Raw genomic sequence first — 11,728 nt, forward strand, 5'->3', positions numbered from 1 at the left:
ATCTCCACTACCATCCCCCCTCTCCACCACCACTACCACTCATACCCCCACCTCCTGCTGACTGGTGATGGAAGAATCTATTAACTTTACAATCACGCACAGGAGGCAAGATTCCCCTATCAACCCAAACAATAGGGAAGTCCCTCTGTATATCTAATTTCCTTCTATCGAGCCAGTAGCTGGTGAAACAAAGGGCAGCTACTTCACTCAGAATTCAGCCTCTGGCCTCTCAAGCTCCTTTGGCAGATTTAAAGTAATTCCCCAACTCTGTGATTGTTTCTATCTCTAAAGACTTCTTAGGAACAAATCTAAGGTATCAGGGTGCAATTTTCTCATTCCTAACCAGTAACATATCAGGTGACATTGGTGCATAACCCCATCTCCAGCCTGTCAAGGACTGGAAAGTGCACCCCGCCTTCCTTCAGCTAAGCCAATCCTGAAACCTAGAGTAGAAAAGATCTTCACAGGAAGTGAGAATCCCCATAACTCCTTCCAGGGTGTCCCACCTTTACCAGTTAGAAAAGTCCTATTAGAAATCTCATTTCGCCTTTTCCTGCTTTTTCAGATTCCTCATCAGTCAAATGGCTTTGTAAACTTTAGAGGGTTATTAGGAAGATGAAAGAGGGAAAGGGATTTGAAAGATATAAAATGCTGCCTCTTCAGATTATTTTGAGGTTAAATGAGGTAATATATACATAATGCTTAGATCTGTACCTGGTACTTGGTAACTTAGCTAATTTTTCCCACGATACCTCAAAAATTGGGGAGGGACCTGAAAGTTTGCCCTTCCTAGACATTTAGAGCTCCTAGTCTCATTATAGCCTCCTTGGATGGGAAGCTCAGATTCCTAGGTTTTAATTTCTGAAGGTACACGGTTGAATGAATGAGTGAGTCCATTTTCCATTCACTTTTCTGGGGTCTGGCCTCGCCTGGCCTGGCTTTCTTCCCATCACCCCCTGCAGAGCCTTTCCCTGAGAGCCCTGAGCTCATCCTAGTTACCAAGTGTTTGTTTAGTCCTGCCCACCCCCCCCACCACCACCCACACACACAGAAGGACTCCAGCCCCCACGCTGGTTTTCCCCAGTGAGTTCTTTTTTTTCCCCCACTGAGTTCTTACATAGGAATCTGAATGTGTTGGAGATGGAAACTCAGGGACCATCTCATTCAATTCCTTTGGTTTGGGAAAGACAAAACTGAGAGCCAGAGAAGGGCAGAGTTGTACTCAAGCTGGAACTTACAAGTCAAATACCTGGATCCATCCCAGGGTGTCCCCTGTCTGCTGTCAGGGCTAGAAGAATTCTCAGCCTCCTCTTCTTTTCTCCACCTCAGTAGATAGAATAAATCACTATTTTTAAATGCCTGGAACATAAGCAAGGGCCGGAAAAGGGCTCAAGAAGGTCCCTCCACACACACCCTGTGGTTTCTTCTTCATTACTCCATCTTGTCCCTAGCTCTTATTTCCGGCCCCTTTTTGCATCCCCACCACCACCACCACCCCCCAACCCTTCAGTCACACTTATTTGGCTTCTGTGCTAACCCGCATATCATTTGTGTGTCACTCAACCAATATATTTTTTGCTTTTTGCTTTTTGGTTTTTTTAAATGGACCAGTGGCTCTCTGGGAGTGTTTAGTCTGAATCCATGGAAATACCCAAGGGTCCATAACGGGTCACATTTGACTGGCAGCTTCCGTGAGCATCACCACCCCAGAAGCCACTTGGGCATTCCTTATGCCCCTGCCAGTGAGGCTCAAGTATTCCACGGACAAAGCCAGTGGATTGGTTTCTCCTAAAGTGAAGCCAGATTGCTTGGGTTTGAATCCCAGCTCTTCCAGGGATACTGGAACTAGTGACTTAAACTCTCTGTGCCTCGGTTCCCTCATCTTAACAGATAGACCGGGCGTCTGGGTGGCTCAGTTGGTTGAGCAACTGCCTTCGGCTCAGGTCATGATCCTGGAGTCCCGGGATCGAGTCCCGCATCAGGCTCCCTGCTCGGCGAGGAGCCTGCTTCTCCCTCTAACCCTCCCCCCTCTCATGTACTCTCTCTCTCTCTCATTCTCGCTCTCTCAAATAAATAAATAAATCTTTAAAAAAAAAAAAAAAAGATCTACAGCAGCTCCCTCACATGGCGCAGTACCAAGTAAATGAGTTCATACATGTAAAGCTCTCAGAATAGTGTGTATTATGATATGTATAATCGTATATACTATATAGTATATATAATAATACCATAGGCTATTATTATAGGAAAAGACAATAACTCCAGGAAGCTGTGTCTCTACCCCCACCCTCTGTATATACCTGGGTCATGTGGCCTGATTCCCTTCTTTTCCTGCAATCCCATTACTCTTCTCCAAACCTGTTCGCCTGGCATCTAGGCAGTCCTTACCCTTCCCTAGCCCCCTCCTCTCCCCTGGGGCCCAAACCTGGATACGGGGGAGGGAAGGAGGAAAGGAGGGAAAAACGTGGCCATTTTAGGGCAGAGGAGCTGTTAGAGGGGAGAGGGAGTGGGGGCAGCAAGGGAGTAGACCCAGAGTTGGGAGGCTCCTTATTGGGAAAGGCCCCTGTCTGATTCTGGGTGACAGAGGCCAGGCCTGGGCACTCGGCCAAGTCCAAAGAGTGGGCCCCAGGCCCTGTCCTGGCCCCGAAGCCAGCACCGGTGAAGAGACTAGATGCTCAGTTGCTTTGGGCCCTTCTCCACAGAGTCACAGCACACAGGCCCCTACCCCCATCCTACCCCTTCTGCCTAAAGCCCTGGCCATTAAAGTGACCAGAGCCGGGAGGATGACCTCCCTGCACGCGTGTGTTGGGAAGAGGGAGGGGCTCCTGCTTTGGCCGTCTCTAGGACACTGCACTGCCCACCACCCACCACCCCCACCCCCTCCGTTCCATGTCCAACACTGTGAGCTCCTCCTACAGGAACTCAGCCAGTTCTGGGGAGACCACTGCCAGTGAGGGGGGGCCCAAGGGTGAGTAACGGTTCCCGTGGGGATCGGGGTGCCCATGACTAATCAATGAGAGAGTGAGAGAGGAAACTTACATTCCTTGACTTGTAGGGCAGTGGATGGAGGTGGGAGGTGGGGCAGGGCAGACTGAGGCAAGGACAGCCAAGTAGGGACACAGAGAAGGAAGCTAGGCTGCAGTGGGGGTGGGGTGTCTCTTCATCCCTGCTCTCTCCACATCCCAGGTTACAGGAGGGGCAGGCCCCAGGTAACCAAATACCTGCGTCCCTGCTCTGTTCAGAGGCTCCCCATCTTCTGGCCAATGAGCCCCTCCCACCGTTCATTCACGTGGGGCTACTGACCTTGAACGTGTTGAGAGAGGGACAGACTGGCATCCCATTTGCATTCCTTAGCCTCTATTCCACTTATCTAGGGGTCCCCATTCCCAGAAGGCTCCGCTTGGAAAAACTCCACTGGGCCAGGCTGAGAGCTAAGGCATAAGAGAGGAAATTAGCTGGGAGCCAAGGTGCCCCGGTGAGGAAGGAAGCCAGTCTGCTGCCACAAAGGAGTCCGGAAAGAGAGGGAACAAACAGCCAAGTGCTTCCTGCGCACTCTCTTTCCTACCTCCCCACCAGCCTCCTCCAGACGGTCCCAACATCCCAGGGCCTAGGGGAGAGGGAAGAAAGGGGTCCGGAGACCCACGCCGGATGCCACCTACTGCTTCCAGCTCAGCAGCCTTCATGGCAGGGGCGCCAGGGGCTACTCTCACGGCAACCCCCGCATCCACTGCTGAGCGATCACCCCCACCTCAGCCAGTCCCTGAAGCTCCTCGCCCCAATTTCTTCCACTGGGGAAGAAAGTGACCCGTTCCTCTTTCTGTTTTATGGCTTGCTTTCTCTGGCCCTCCAGTTATCTGTGATTGAAAGAGAAGGCCCGGGCGCCTGGGTGGCTCAGTTGGTTGAGCGACTGCCTTCGGCTCGGGTCATGATCCTGGAGTCCCTGGATCGAGTCCCGTATCGGGGTCCCTGCTTGGCGAGGAGCCTGCTTCTCCCTCTAACCCTCCCCGCTCTCATGTACTCTCTCTCTCATTCTCTCATTCTCGCTCTCTCAAGTAAATGAATAAATCTTTAAAAAAAAACAAAAAAAAGAAAGAGAAGGCCGTTGGCTAGAGAAGGGACGGGATGGTGGGGAAAGCAGGCAGCCCTCATTCCTCAGGCCCCTAGCTCACCCCCCCAACCCCGCACTGGCAAAAGATCATGCCCCAACTGCCTGTTGACCACTCAGGACACAGATGCCCACCCACCCCTTGCATCTGTGCACACCAACACAAGCACGTTCAGGCGCTCAGACCACACACACACACACACACACACACACACACACACAGGTTTTCACCTCCCATAAACATTCACAGCACACAGGACCTTTTCCCAGCCCAACCAGCACAAATGGTGAACATTCATGCAGGGATACAAAAACCTGGGCCAACTTGGGCCCAAAATCTATCCCAGCTTTGACTCTTCTCCAGGCCTATTTCTCCTCTGGTCTTGGTTCTCCCCCAGTCTTTCCCTACAGAGCACAGCAGAAGTGGGGTGGAGGCACCTGAGGGTGCTCCATCCCCAAGCCTGCCGGTTGTGAAACTCAGTCAGCTCTGTCTGGGTTTCTGGAACGCAGCCCCCATCCCTGAGGTGATCACATGGAAAATGTCCAGCTGTGGTTGCTTGGGGAGATGAGCTCAGCCCGTCTGAGTGGGGCTGGGGGCCTGGACTCAGCGTCAGACTTTCCATCTCGGACCTTACGCCTCCTCCTACCCCCAAATACCACTCCAGGGATTCAGGAGCAGGAAAGAGGCCAAAGGGACTTCTGACACAAATGTCTCAGGCCAGAACGGGTTTGGCAGAGGAGGGGAGACACTGAGTGGAGAGCAGACCAGAGCTGGAAGCACCTCTGGGTCTGCTTCACCCCTACCCACCCACCTCAGGGAAAGAAACCCAGAGAAGAGGCACACAGGAGACTGGCCTGCTGTGTGATGAGTGCAGAGGAAGTTGACTTCAGAAATCGGTACCCAAGAGGTGGGGGTGAGGAGGACAGGGAGCCAGTGAAAGAATAGTCAATTCAGGGACCCCAAAATGGCGAGGGACAGAGAAAGCTCGGTCCTAAATGGGAAGCAGGTAAGGAGCAGACCAGGCAGCCTGCAGGCTTCCTGCCCACTCCAAAGTGCCTCTTGGGGGCCAGCAGAGTTCCCGACCCAGCAGGAGGAAAGGATGGCCCCCCAGTTCTATCATCTCCTACTTACCATGCCTCCATATGCCTCCCTCCGCATCCTCCCTCTTCCCCCTACTTCTTTCCTTCCTGGTCCTTTCCCCTTCCCTCCTCTCACCCATCTTTCCAGGACCCTCCCTCCTGCTGCCTCCACCCCTTCCCTTTCATCCTCCTGGCTCTGCCTCCTGAATCACTCTGCTTTTTCTGTCTTTATGTGGCCTCTCTGTCCACCCCTTTGCTCCTTTCTATCCCCATCATAGCCCGATGCCCCCTCCTCCTTCTTCTCCCTTCTTATTCCCCCCAGCATGGCCCACTGAACTTTGTACATAGTTAGCACTCAAAATGTACACTGATGTGGGTCAACCATACTTCTATGTGTCTTGCATGGTTCTCAGCACTTTTCAAGTAGACAGATCTCTACTGGTTAAAAGGCTGGAGCCATGGAAGGTTTTGAGGGAGGGGCGAAGTAGCATCATCAGAGCTTTGGTTTAAGATTAATTTGCCTGCAGTGAGTAGGGCAAATTGCAGGGGAAATGAGACCCGCTTTTCTCCTTTCCCCTCTCCCTCTCCAACTGTTTCCTTCTGACTCTTCCTCATCTTCACAGGCTTCCTCATGTGACCACAATGTCTCCCTCTCTCCCTTCCATGAATCTCCCCTCCTTTCTTCAGTTTTCCTTCCCTGCACCCCCATCCACCCAAGCTCCTTCCACCACCCCCCCCCTTTCGTGGCACATCTGTAAGCAATTGGCTTGTGGAGGGGGGGTAGGGTTGTGATCTTTTCCCCACCAGCTGTGGGGGTGTGGCCAGCTGTGCCGTGGCAGGCTGGGTGTGAGGGTGTGGTCTGAGGAAAGGGTTGATCTCCCTGAGGTGAAAGCTTAGAGCTCCATCCCACCTTTCCCTCCCCCAGCCACTCAGCCACCTACCAAACCCCATTTCCCTTCTTCCCAGGTCAATCTCCATCACATATCCCTCTATCTTAGAGACCTGAGGGCCTTAGCCTTACCCCCCACCCCACAGTTCTGTCTGCTGGGACCCCCTAGCCAAGCCTAGATCAGAGATGGGGACAGGGAGGTCTCTGGTGCCCAGCCTCTGAGCTGCTGGATAGCTATTGAAAGGGATCTGAGCCAATAGGTTGGGGAACTCCTCCTCTTGGCTTCTCCCCTGGGGCTTTGAAGTCCAGTCAAGGGTTGAGGCCAGAGGTGAGAAGGGATGGAGGCTCAAAGGGCAAAGCCCATTCAATCTTTGCTGCAGGTAAGGCAGGAAGACCCCCATATATTTTTGCACTCATAAATTGTATACAACACTATCTTCTATTATATTATTATCTCAACTCAATAAGCCACAACCTTAGAGTCCAGAGGCTGTTTAAGAATCTTTCCAGGGGGTGCCTGGGTGGCTCAGTCGTTAAGCGTCTGCCTTCGGCTCAGGTCATGATCCCAGGATCCTGGGATCGAGTCCCACATCGGGCTCCCTGCTCGGCGGGAAGCCTGCTTCTCCCTCTCCCACTCCCCCTGCTTGTGTTCCCTCTCTCGCTGTGTCTCTCTCTGTCAAATAAATAAGTAAAATCTTTAAAAAAAAAAAAAAAAAAAGAATCTCTCCAGGTTTGGTTCCCCATCAAGCTGTAGGAGAAAGGGAGAGGGCTCTACTCCCCAGGAGTGCTCCGTATCACTGAACTCCTGAGTCTTGGCCCCAGAGACTTTCCATTTTACCCTTAGGGGCTGGCTGCTGGCAACATCTGGACCCCTTGCCAAGGTCACTGTACACCCCTTTTACCCCCAAATTCAACCCCAACAGGTTAGCTCTCCCCGAGGGGAAGGGCAAGGGGATAGACCTATTCTTAGCCCTGTACGTGATCCCTGGAAAACAAATGTGCTCATTACAAGGTGACGATGGACAGGGAGGAATTTGCAGCCAAGGAAGGAGTGTGTGTGTGTTTGTTTGAGGGTGGAGAGGTGAGGAGTGCAAAAGGTCCAGAGACTCATGGGCAGGACTTCTGTCCTTTCATGAGAAGCAAGCAGGGGGGACACGCTGGCCCCCATCCCCAACCTCATGCCAGGGCAAATTTATTATTTTGTCAAGAACAAATGGCATACCTATGCTATACAGACACACACACAAACCCTGATTCCTTCCTGATCAGAGATGTCATCTCTATACAGCCAGAAGGAGCTGAAGCTAATGAAACAGTCTGTCTGGGTTTGGGTGCAATCCCTGCGATCTCTTGCCTTGCTCCCAGCCCCTTCCAATGCCCTAACTTCCTGTCTGGGATTGGTAATCCTTCCCAGGAGAGGGCTAGAAATGGCAGGCAAACTTAGGGGGGTGGGAGGGAATGCCTGGCTCATCTTCAGCCCCGCACAGCCCCAGTCGGATGTGTATTGGGAATCCTGGTGTTCCAGGTCCCTCCCTGATGGGCTCCAGATGTGCTTACATCTGGGAAGGCCATCCCAGGAAACTGATGCTCCCGCCCACAGCTCCCACCCCGGATGGATCTCTCCTCCAGCCCCCAGGTTTTTGAGCACAGAAGCTTCAGGCACTCCTTTGCTCTCCAGAGGTAGTTCCAAGGCAGCAAGGGGGAGAAAAAGGATGGAAAGTAATGGGGGTGGGGTGGGTGAGCAAATAAAATGAGGTCAACATTTAGAACACCCCAGAGAATCATATTTCCCTTTTAACTTCCTATCTGGGGTTGTTACATTTTGCTGTAGAATTCTGTTCCAGAAAAAAAGAACAGAAAAACTGAAGAGGTTTTGGAAGCAAAGACTCTAGCTGGGATGGAGGAAATTCCTTCCCATTGATCTGCTTGTTTTGCACCCCTGGGTCTTATATTTTTTTCACCCCAGTGTCTCTTTAGCCCTGCCCCTCTCCCATCAGTGTCCTTCCCCTAATTCTTGTCCCTCTGTCTCTCCCTTACCTAGCCCAGCTTGGGAAATCTCCCAGTTTGGTTCCTTCCAGAGCTATCTGGTCACAGTCTCAACCCCTAGGTTCAGAGCCCTGGAGCACCAAGAGAACTCAAGCATCCTATCCCCCAGGACTGGTCTTGTCACCCTAGCAAACATCATCCACCCCTTCTGTGCTCTGAGCAAAGTGGGTGTGGAAAGGGGAGGGTAGTCTGGGTTTACTTTAGGTCTAGGGCATGGGGGAGGGGGTTCTTCCCACCAGACAGGGAGTGGGGGTGGTGGGTGGTGACTCACAGATGATGGAGCCATCAGTTCCTCTAGGCTGAGACCTGAGTCAGGGCAGTGACAGAGCCCAAGGGTTCAGATGGCTTGCTCCTGTACTTTCCAATTACTCTCTCTTAGATACATACACTCAGAGCAATGTCTCAGTGTTAGCAGGCTCTGGACCCAGACTCCTGGGATAACTGGGCTCCTACTCTATTTCCAGAGATCCACCCCCCACCCCGCCGCAGCTCCCCTTCTTTCCCTCTCTAAGAAGGACTCCCACTCATCACCCCACCACAGGGCAGAGGGATTGGGACCCCCAGGCCAAAGCCAGGAGCCACAGACCACCTAACCCCTCTGGCCCCTTTGTCCAGCAAGCTTTTCCCAGTCTTGCTTGTATCAAGTGACATTAAGAACATGGTATTTGCACAGTCCCCCACAGTAAGCGAGAGCCACCAGCCTGGGGTTTCTGGCAGTTCCAGGTCTCTCTAGACTACAAGGGTTGAGGGGATCAGTATCTGTCTCAGCACATCTACAACCACCAGTGAGGAAGTTTTATTTCATGAAGAGCTCACTCAGCCCAAACCACCCAACCAGGCTTCTTACAGACCTGACAAGGCTTGAGTCTATTCCTTGAAATCAGGACATCCAGCTTCAGTGTTCGTAGAATTTCCAGGCATTTGAGACTCTAAAAGAAACAACCGGGTCTCACCCCAGAGAAATCACATGCATACACACAAGAACTTCCATCCAGTTTCAGAGGACTAATGGATTGTGCACCCAGTGTTCCCACCACCCCACCCTGCAGACAGTGGACCTAGGTTAAGGATCCCTGCTCCAGAATCTTCCCCCTATAGAAACCCAGCCCAGTTTAGAGGGCTAAACTGACAGTACAGTGGGAAAAGCAGTGACTTTGTTATCAGTTGGGATTGAATTTGGATTCTACCTTGGCCCCTTTCTTTCTTTCTTTTCTTTTTTTTTTTTTAAGATTTTACTGATTTATTTGACAGAGACACAGCGAGAGAGGGAACACAGGCAGGGAGAGTGGGGGAGGGAGAAGCAGTCTTCCCACTGAGCAGGGAGCCCCACGCAGGGCTCGATCCTGAGATCATGACCTGAGCCGAAGGCAGATGCTTACCGGCTGAGCCACCCAGGCGCCCCTCAGCCCCTTTCTTTCTGTTGATCTTGGCTCAGTCGCTTCACTCGTTGGGCCTCAGTTTCTTCACAGTAAAATGAGGAATATGGTACATTCAAATGCTGGATAGCTGGGAAGATTAAATGGGATAAAGGCAGGTTAAAGGTCAAGTGCAGGACCAGACACATAGCACATGGGAAATAAACCATTAATACTCCTCATCCCTCTCCCACCCTATTGAAACTAAGCATGGTCCCTGGCTTTAGAACTTGCACCTCTACCCTGACCATCTCTGAGAATTTCCTCTTCTTGTTTTAAGGCTTCAGCCTTCAGGGCGGGCAGGCTGGTGACAGCAGGAGCCTGGTGAGTGTCCTGCCCTTGCCCTTCACTCCTTCTGCCCCACCGTCAAGCAGACTGTGATTAATAATAGTCAGTCATCACAGCAAATCATTCCTACTGAGCGTTGAAGGGACAGAGGGTACCAGAGAGGTCAGATCTGAGAGACAAAACAGAGACACTTGGAGACATACAGGCTGGGCCAGACAAGCTGAGAGATACACAGAAGAGAGAAAGCTGAGAGGAGACAGAGCATTCAGAGGTCAGCTGGCTGAGAAGAAAGGGCATTGGGTTTAGAGTCAAAACACTTAAGTTCTAGACTCACCACTGACTGCCTAGCCCTGTGACCTTGGATAAGTCACTTCATCTGTCTACACCCATTTCCTCTTCTGAAAGAGAGGGTTGGGCTGATAACCTCTAGATTAACCCCCCTCCTGGCAGACCTTTTAGGCCCCTCCTAGGCTGACCTTCCAGACCTGGAGGGCTATACAGAAGCAGCTCCAACTAGGAGGGAACCCTAAGCCAGGCCTGACCCGGAAGCAGAGGAAAGCAGAGCCAGGCAAAGGCAGACATGGTGAGAGGAAAGGCAGGAGGTGTTGGGGCCACTGGGAGAGGACTTATAAGGGCAGAGAGAGCCAAGAGAGGAGGGATATTGGGGAGAGTAGAAAAGCCAGCCAGAGAATGACTAAGGGGCTCCCGGTATAAACAGGAGCGGGGAATGGACAGGGAGGGGGCCTGTTTGAGTTGGCCAAGGCTGGGGGTGTGGAGTGAGGAGGAGGACTGGGGCAGGACACTCTGTCCCCTGTCCCCCACCAAGGCTCCTGGGAGGAGCTGAGTCACACACCTCCCTCCCCTATGCCCCTCCCCACCCCCCACCCAAGCTCCCAAATCCTGGGAAAATCTGAGTTTATGCCTGGGCTGAAAAAAAAACGAGAGAGCTGGGTTCATACACTTGTGCTTTGCTGGGCTGTACAGCAGTCAGGCCACAGCCCCTCTCCTGCCAAAAGGGGTTCTCAGCCCTTGGTTCGAGCAGTTTTCACCTAGAGGTTACCTCGGAGGCAGTGGCATGCTTAGATTCTGACCCAGAGATTCCTTGGGTTCCTCGCCTAAGAAAGGCTCAGGACCCACAGATGTGAGAGTGGGATGGGGGCCAGCATCACCCCACAGTCTGACCACCTGGCCTCTCCCCTGGGCTGCAGCTGGCTCTGGAGAGGCGCTTTTAAAAAAACAGCTGGGTGATTTGGGACAGGAAGGAGAGTAGCAGAATGAGGAGGAAGACTCCGTGTGGAAGGAAAAAGCATTGATTCTGGGCACTTCCATTCTGAGTCCCCCAGGCCAGAGTGGGGCAGGGGCCTGGGGAAGAGAGGGGGCAGGGTTTGATTTGGGGGATTATTATTCTGGAAGGGGAGAAGTCCTGGGGGAAAAAAGGCAGGAAGGGGGCTGGGAAGGAAAGGTTAGGAGAGAATCTAGGCCCCTTGGTCCCCCTCCCCCAGACTAAGATAAAGACTAGAATCCTGAAAGGTGATCTCACCACACAGAGCCAGGGCTGGGGGAAGGGGTGGGCAGGGGGTCACTGCCTTCCCTTGCTAAAGAGTCCTTTCCTCTACATCCACAGGGGATCAGGGGATAACGGGGTCCTGGGTTCCAGCTCCCAGAACTTAAAGGTTGGGTCCCTTTGCAAGACACCACCACCACCCTACCCCACTCTACAAATCTTCAGGTTTGTAGGAATCTGGCCAGTTTGATCAAGAAGACACTGAGGGGCCAAAGCACCCCCCTCCCAACCACTCCCAGGCTCTTGGTCAAATGCCAGACTCTAGGGAGGGTCTCAACAGAGGTTTCCATACCCTACAACCAAGAAGGGGGTGACCTGGAGCAGAATCACCTGGTGAGTGA

At 52.4% G+C, this 11,728-nt stretch overlaps 1 long non-coding RNA gene across 1 annotated transcript; it reads right to left on the reverse strand.

Moving 5' to 3' along the window:
- Window positions 1–1,068: 1,068 nt before the first annotated feature.
- Window positions 1,069–10,655, reverse strand: LOC135364421 (uncharacterized). The gene is made up of 3 exons (XR_010411503.1): window positions 9,772–10,655; window positions 9,500–9,626; window positions 1,069–9,049 (listed from the first exon to the last, which is right to left on the reverse strand). It is a non-coding gene; the product is annotated as an uncharacterized LOC135364421 (long non-coding RNA).
- Window positions 10,656–11,728: the final 1,073 nt, after the last annotated feature.

Source organism: Mirounga angustirostris, unplaced genomic scaffold, assembly GCF_029215605.1.
Source record: "Mirounga angustirostris isolate CCGP_5_RB_7025 unplaced genomic scaffold, mMirAng1.0.hap1 SCAF_5, whole genome shotgun sequence".
NCBI lineage: Eukaryota > Metazoa > Chordata > Mammalia > Carnivora > Phocidae > Mirounga > Mirounga angustirostris.